Below are 7,307 nucleotides of genomic sequence, written 5' to 3' on the forward strand. Positions count from 1 at the left end.
TAGTTGGGCAGCGAGGAAACAGGGTGATACTTCTTCACAATAAAGTCACACGAATTCCATTAGTGTTTGCATATATGTCCCATTTGCCTAGTATTTTTCTTTTACATTTAACTTCCAATTTGGTGCATCTGATTAGGCTTAAGTTCGAGTTGCACTTTGTTGTCTTTCACAGCTAAGGGTGAGTTTTCCTATTTTACAATTTTCTCCTCTAGTTTCAGGACCACCATACACTAACTCCTCTTCCTTTCTTTGTTTATCCATAAGAAGCTGCCGAAAAACCAATGAAAATCAATCATCCATTTTAAAACTCTTTAAACAAAATCTAGAGATTTTTGCTGTAAAGTTTGAACAAACTTTCCTCATCTATGTTGTCTGTTTCTTGGAGTTACCTCTGGATCAACAAACAGTAGAAGATTGAGGACATTTTTTGTCGAAACTTTATGTATTATATTAAGTTTATGCAGATCAGATCCACGTGTTCTTCATTATTTAGATTGTTAGAAGAGGGGAAACTAACATAGATATATGTGTATTAGATTTCAATACATTGAAATATTTACAATTTCTTGTCAATTTTTTATGTAGGGATAACATGAAAAAAAATTCATTTTAGTAGAGTTCCTGCTTATTTTGGGGGATTTCTAGTGTCTTCTAAGATAAGCCAATGATTTTGCTTTCAAGCCAAGGAATTTACCCCAAATGAGAACACGTTACCCTTAAATGAGGCAGAACAGTGAGTGGGATTTTCTATAAAGGGTGGTTGCCCCTATCTATTGTGCCACTGATTTTCGTCCATTACGAAAAACCGACAGCCCCTGTCTATGAAAAAGCAAACACTGTAAAAAAAAATTGGATTTAGCATGTATACTGTGAGTCTGTTTGTTTCTTTTGTGTGTTTGTTTTAGTTTGTTTACTATTGATGAAATGTTGACAAAGAAATTGTGATGATGATTTTTCTTTTTCTATCTAATCAATTTGGGCAGTGAGATTATCCAATACATATCTTGGTGTTATGACCTGGAATGGCTTGTTATTCCTGCTTTTGTATGTTGCATGCAACCGGTGTTTGCATCCATGCCGTGATTGACTTCTGTTTTCACTTATCATAGCATACATCTTATCCCCATTTTCTTAAACATAAAGAGAGAGAAAGAATTTGTATCTCTCCACCCACAATCTTCCAGCATACTTGAACCTAAATATGCAATAAAAGAAGTTGAATTTCTCCTTAACAAATTTTAGGTGACCGTGTGTTTTATAGATGCATTTTTGTTAAATGTGCAATTTTTTTTGTTGCAGCATGGTGATGATGATTATTCACTCCTTGTAAACTTGAAAAAGTTGGATGATGATCATCAATTTTCAAGGAAAATTTCCATCGAAAAATTAAAAAAACTGCCCCATGGTAAGCTTAGGTCTAGTGGGAAAAGGTGGTAGATTTGTGACTTAGGTCACATATTCAAGCCCCACACCATGCAAAGCGATGCCCGATATTTAATTGTACAAGTGTAGAGGGGGCGGAAACATAATCCACCGAGTTTAGAAAGATGTGATTGGTCCAAGGGAAAGGTCATAGACATATTTCTTTGTTATAAAAAAAAAGATATCTTCTTTTGAGAACTTCAAAAGTATTGATGACAAGGTGGATATACTGTCATTTAATTTTTTTTCTGTAGTTTTACCAATACTCAACTTCAATGTCTTACTATTTAAGTTATTGGATTTCTGTTTCTTAACATGCATCTGCAAACTTGCAGGCTACATTCAGAACAATCCTGGAACAATCTTCTTCTTCCTTATCTCCAAGAGAAGTGCATCGTTTGATCTATTGGTGTTCTTCGTGACTATTAAATTTTTGGAAGGTCTTCTTTCAAGTCAACTTGAATGTAGGGTATGCATTATTCCAAACTTCTAGGATCACTTATCTCCTGTTATTGCCTTCTATGTTCTCTTTTAGTTAATTGACTTTGTGTTTTTCTTGGTCTAGGTTGTGTAATTTTTTTCAGAACAGAGGTGGCAGTTGGCTGTTCAAAAAAGCTACCCTTGCATCATCGACCGAAGTAGAAACTTTTGTGTACTCATCAGATAATGCAATGACAGCAGCTTCCAATCTTGGGAAACTGATCATGGATGCCCTTATATGCATATAGAATTGAGAAAATTCTTTAAATCTGAAGTGTCTGGTATCCTCAATAGATCATATGGGATAAACATGAACTAAGCAGTAAAAGCACAGCGCTTGGTGGATGGCTATCATACGGGTAACACTTCTTATTTCATTTAAGAGAAATATCTATTTTTGTCACACTTCTTGAGATTAATCAATTAGTGTGTTCCAACTTATAATAACTACTCTGCTACTTCCACTTATCTTTTAAAATGCTAGTTGTGCTTATATGCAAATGTTCTAGGTGATACAACCACAGGAAAAAACGTACCATAGAAAATGACGAACACTTGGCACACTTTTCATCCTAAATTCGATATCCTAGTTTAAGTCTGTCATAGTCTTCAATTATTTCTATGAACTTGAGGATATGTATGTCTATGTTTGTGTGTGTATGTGTTAGTTTCCTTTCTCCTAACCATCTAAAGAATGAAGAACACATGGATCTATTCGTTGTGCTTTTGTTTAGCCTTTTAATGTCAATTTTAGTTTGCTCCAGCCTCTCCTAGATCAGCCTCTTAAATTTAAATATGCAATAAAAGAATTAATTGTATGTGCCCTTAAAAATTTGAAGGTGATTGTATTTTATAGATGTATTTTTGTTAAATGTGAAATTGTTGTTGTTGCAGGATGGTTATGATGAATATTCACATAATGTAAACTTGAAAAGATTGGATGATGGTAATTGTCAAGGAAAATTTCTATCGAAAGTTTGCAAAAACTGCCCCTATGATAAGCTGAGCTCTAGTGGAAAAAGGTGGTGGATTTGTGGCTTACGTCACATCTTCAAGCCCCACACCATGCAAAGCGAAGCCCGGTATATAAGTGGAGAAGGGTAGAGGGGCGGGGACATTATCCACGGAGTTTAGAAGGCTCTGATAGGTACAACAGGCAGGTCATATGCATATTTCTCTGTTATAAAAAAAATGTTGTGGAGAATTTCAGAATTATTGATGACAAGGTGGGTCTACTTTGGTTTGAAAATTTTTTCTGTAGTTTTACCAATACTCCACTTGTTTTGCTTACTATTTAGGTTATTGGATTTCTGTTTCTTAGCATGCATCTGCAAAATTGCAGGGTACAGTCTATCTTAAACTCTAGAACTGTCCAGGAACAATTTTCATCTTCCTTATCTCCAAGAGCAATGCATTGTTGATCTACTTGAGTGCTTCCTGACTACTAACTTTCCGGAAGGTCTTCGTGCAAGTCAACTTGCATGTAGGGTAAGCATTACTAAAATTTTCTAGGTTCACTTATATCTTGTTAGTGCCTTCTATGTTCTCTTTTAGTTAATTGAGTTATTTGTTTTTCTTGGTCTAGGTTGTGTTATTTTTTCAGAACAGTGGTGACTGGTGGCTGTTTAGGAATGAAACTCTTGCATCATCTAAGGAGCCAGAAGCTTTGGTGTACTCATCAGATTTTATGCAACGGCAGCTGCGTCTAGTCTTGTGAAACTGATCGGAATCGGAGGTATTTCACGGGATAGCCTTTCTGACAAGCTCTTTTTAGTGAAATCGGTCTGATTTTGACCGAACTATTCCCACCTAAACATAAAGAGATTAGATAGTCTTGCTGTGAAATGTTCGCATCCAAGTCGTTATTCCTTAATGAGAAGAGGCGTAAAGAGATAGTTCTGTCACGTCTCTATTTCGACCAAGGTTATTTGTCTAATAGAAAGCGTTACTAAAATTTTCTAGGTTCACTTATCTCTTGTTAGTGCCTTCTATGTTCTCTTTTAGTTAATTGAGTTATTTCTTTTTCTTGGTCTAGGTTGTGTTGTTTTTCAGAACAGTGGTGACTGGTGGCTGTTTAGGAAAGAAACTCTTGCATCATCTAAGGATCCAGAAGCTTTGGTGTACTCATCAGATTTTATACAACGGCAGCTGCGTCTAGTCTTGGGAAACTGATCATGGATGCCCTTATATGAATATGGAATTGAGAAAATCCTTTGGACCTGAAGTGTCTAGTATCCCTCAATGGATTAGATGGGACAAACATTGAACTAGGCAGTGAAAGGACAGAGCTTGGTGGATGGCTATCATATGGGTAACACTTCTTATTTCATTCAACAGAAAGATCTATATTTTGTCACACTTCTTGTGTAATATCAATTCGTGTTCTCCTCCATTAAAAAAAGCCAACATTCCTTGTTTATGAAAAAGCAAGAACTACAAAACAAAAATGGATTTAACTTTATGTTTCTTCTGTGTGTTTGTTTTACGTTGTTGACTGTTGATGAATTTACACAAAGAAAAAGTGATGATGATTTTTCTATTTCTGGGCTAATCAATTTGGGCAATGAGATAATCCAACACTTATCTTGGTGTTGCGACCCGGTAAGGCTTGTTATTGCTGCCTCTGTCTCCTGCATGCAACCAGTGTTTGCAGCCATGCTGTGATTGACTTCTGTTTTTCCTTATCATACCATACATCTTATCCCCATTTCCTTGAAAATAAAGAGAGAGAAAGAATGTATGTCTCTAAGCACAATCTTCTAGCATACTTATCTCTTTGTTTTAGCCTGTTAATGTCGGTTTTAGTCTTCTCCAGCCTGTCCTAGATCAGCCTCTCAAACTTAAATTTCCAATAAAAGAAGTTGTTGTATGTGACCTTAACAAATTGAAGGGATTGTGTGTTTTATTTATGCAATTTTGTTAAATGTGCAATTTTTGTTGTTGCTGGATGGTGATGTTGATATTGACTGCTTGTAAAATTCAGAAGGTTGGACGATGTTCTTTGATTGTCAAAGAAAATTTCCATCTAAAGCTTGTAAGAACTTACCCCAAGGCTTAGCTATAGTGGAAAAATTTGTTGGATTTGTGGCTTTGGTCACATGTTCAAGCCCCATACCATGCAAAGAGAAGCGTGGTTTTTAAGTGGATAAAGGGTAGAGGGGTGGGCCCATTATCCATCGAGTTGAGAAGGCTATAATTGATCCAAAGGGAGAGTCCTAGACAGATTTCTCGATTATCTAAAAGATTTCTCGATTATAAAAAAAAGATCTTGCAGAGAACTTTGAGAACTTCAGAAATATTGACGACAAGGTTGGTATATTGTAGTTTGAAAAGTTCTTTTTTTCTTTAGTTTTACCAATACTCCACTTCTTTGCCTTAATGTTTAGGTTATTGAATTTCTGCTTCTTAACATGCCCATCTTCACACGTGCATGCTATAGTCTATCTTAAACTCTGGAACAATCCTTGATCAATCTTCATCTTCCCTATCTCCAAGTGCAATGCATCGTTTGATCTACTTGAGTCCTTCCTGACTACTAAATTTCGGAAGGTCTTCGTGCAAGTCAACTTGCATATAGGGTAAGCATTATTCCAAACTTTTAGGATCACATATCTCCTATACTTTTATCTTCTCTTTTTGTTGATTGAGTTTGTATTTTCTTGGTCTAGGTTGTGTTATTTTTTCAGAACAGTGGTGGTTATTCAGGATAGCAACCTTTGCATGATTCACGGATCTAGATGCTTTGGTGTACTCATTATATATATATGCAATGGCATTAACTTCCAGTAACTTCCAGTCTTGGGAAACTAATTGTGCATGCCCTTAAATGCATATGAAATTGAGAAAATCCTTTGGACCTGAAGTGTCTGGTATCCCTCTATGGATCAGATGGGAAAAACACTAACTACTTCCTAAGGCACTAGATATTGTTTTTGGCAGAGCTTGGTGGATGGTTGTCATACATGTAACACTTCTTATTTTATTTGATAGAAAGATCTATTTTTGTCACACTTCTTGTGATTTCTCAATTAGTGAACTTACCAGAACCTTAGTTGTGCGGACTCTTCACTTTTGATGCCACACCCGTCTCAGATTCTTAAAAAATACACTACTTTTGGCGAATCCGACATGCACCCATTGAAATTTTTGAAGAGTCTGAGCAATATAGACCAGAACTACTCTGCTACTTCCGCTTATGTTTTAAAATGCTAGTTGTTCTTAGATGTAAATGTTCTAGGTGATAAAACCAAAGAGAAATAATGTACGTTAAAAATGAGGAACACGTGGCACCCTTTTCATCCGAATTTCAATATCCTAGTTAAGTCTGTCATGTTGTTCAATTATTTCTATGAACATGAGGATATGCCCTTTTTTCTTCTGTAGGCTAATATCCTTTGGAACACCTGCTTGCTAAGAAACTTTTTTGCACTCTTCGATTCCATGAAGTTTGTAAGTCTCTTCCCTTTTCTGAATGAATATTTGCCTTTCCTGAATATTATTTGAGTACATACTAACATGATGTTCGCTGATTCCAACATTTGCAGGCACATTACGTGAAGGCACGGTCTTCTACTTCCCACCTTGCCACATAGTTAATGTATGTGATTTCCGGGTGTTACTTGACTGCCCTATGGAACTTTCATTCCTAGTTGTATACAATTGTTATTTTTTCTTTGCTTTGTGAGAAAGCTTCAATACGTAGAGTCCAAAGTTCATCAAATTCAGAGTAAGGCAGGAAATTTCAAAACTTCTTGATGCAAAAGTTTAATACAGGCTGAGCTTTGGTTTGAAACTGTAAAAATCTTGCAGCTTTGGAGGGGAGTATTTAATCCATAGATATGGTATTAATCTCAAGTTCGATGAGTATTCTAGGGTGGCCTTTTGCCAGCCTCAACGACTTCAGATCTTAGGTGATAGAAAAAACATACTTTCTTGCATTTATAAATACAATGAATTAATGCTAGTAAAAATCTTTTTTATGTGGTTATCTCATATGATATATTCAATAGAAGCAACTTCTAGACTATAGAAACTGATGACAGAGGACCCTATTTCCATGCATGTGGAGTTGGGAGATTCAAAAGGAACTGAAAAGTCTGGTTTCCTTCAATGCATGAGATGGGAAAAACTTGAACTACTTCCTAGGCTCTAAAGGATATTTTTTGCAGTGAAAGGACAAAGATTGCTGGATGACTGTCGTACAAGTAACACTTTTTATTTCCTATAATAGAAAGATCTACTTTTGTTACATGTTTTGTTGCATGTAATTGAAAGAAGTTTGTTGTTGTAAGGATTGTGATGATGAATATTCACTACTTGTTAATTTTAAATATTGTATTAACTTCAATTGTGAAGATAAATTTCCATCGAAAGCTTACATAAAGATGTTACAGAGACTTTCAAAA

The 7,307-nt window shown here is 35.7% G+C and overlaps 1 long non-coding RNA gene across 9 annotated transcripts; it reads left to right on the forward strand.

Annotated features, from left to right (window-relative positions):
• The first annotated feature begins 447 nt into the window (after nucleotides 1-447).
• LOC101263867 (uncharacterized) lies at nucleotides 448-6,756 on the forward strand. Of its 9 annotated transcripts, none has more exons than XR_011212458.1 (11): nucleotides 448-1,891; nucleotides 1,988-2,261; nucleotides 2,797-3,128; nucleotides 3,245-3,390; nucleotides 3,488-3,637; nucleotides 3,938-4,213; nucleotides 4,886-5,480; nucleotides 5,571-5,866; nucleotides 6,286-6,351; nucleotides 6,447-6,499; nucleotides 6,676-6,756. It is a non-coding gene; the product is annotated as an uncharacterized lncRNA (long non-coding RNA). The 9 variants fall into 9 exon arrangements; XR_011212455.1 differs by having other exon boundaries at nucleotides 448-1,642; nucleotides 1,758-1,891; nucleotides 6,447-6,756; XR_011212453.1 differs by having other exon boundaries at nucleotides 6,447-6,756.
• The last annotated feature ends 551 nt before the right edge of the window (nucleotides 6,757-7,307 follow it).

This window comes from Solanum lycopersicum, chromosome 11 (genome assembly GCF_036512215.1).
Source record: "Solanum lycopersicum chromosome 11, SLM_r2.1".
NCBI lineage: Eukaryota > Viridiplantae > Streptophyta > Magnoliopsida > Solanales > Solanaceae > Solanum > Solanum lycopersicum.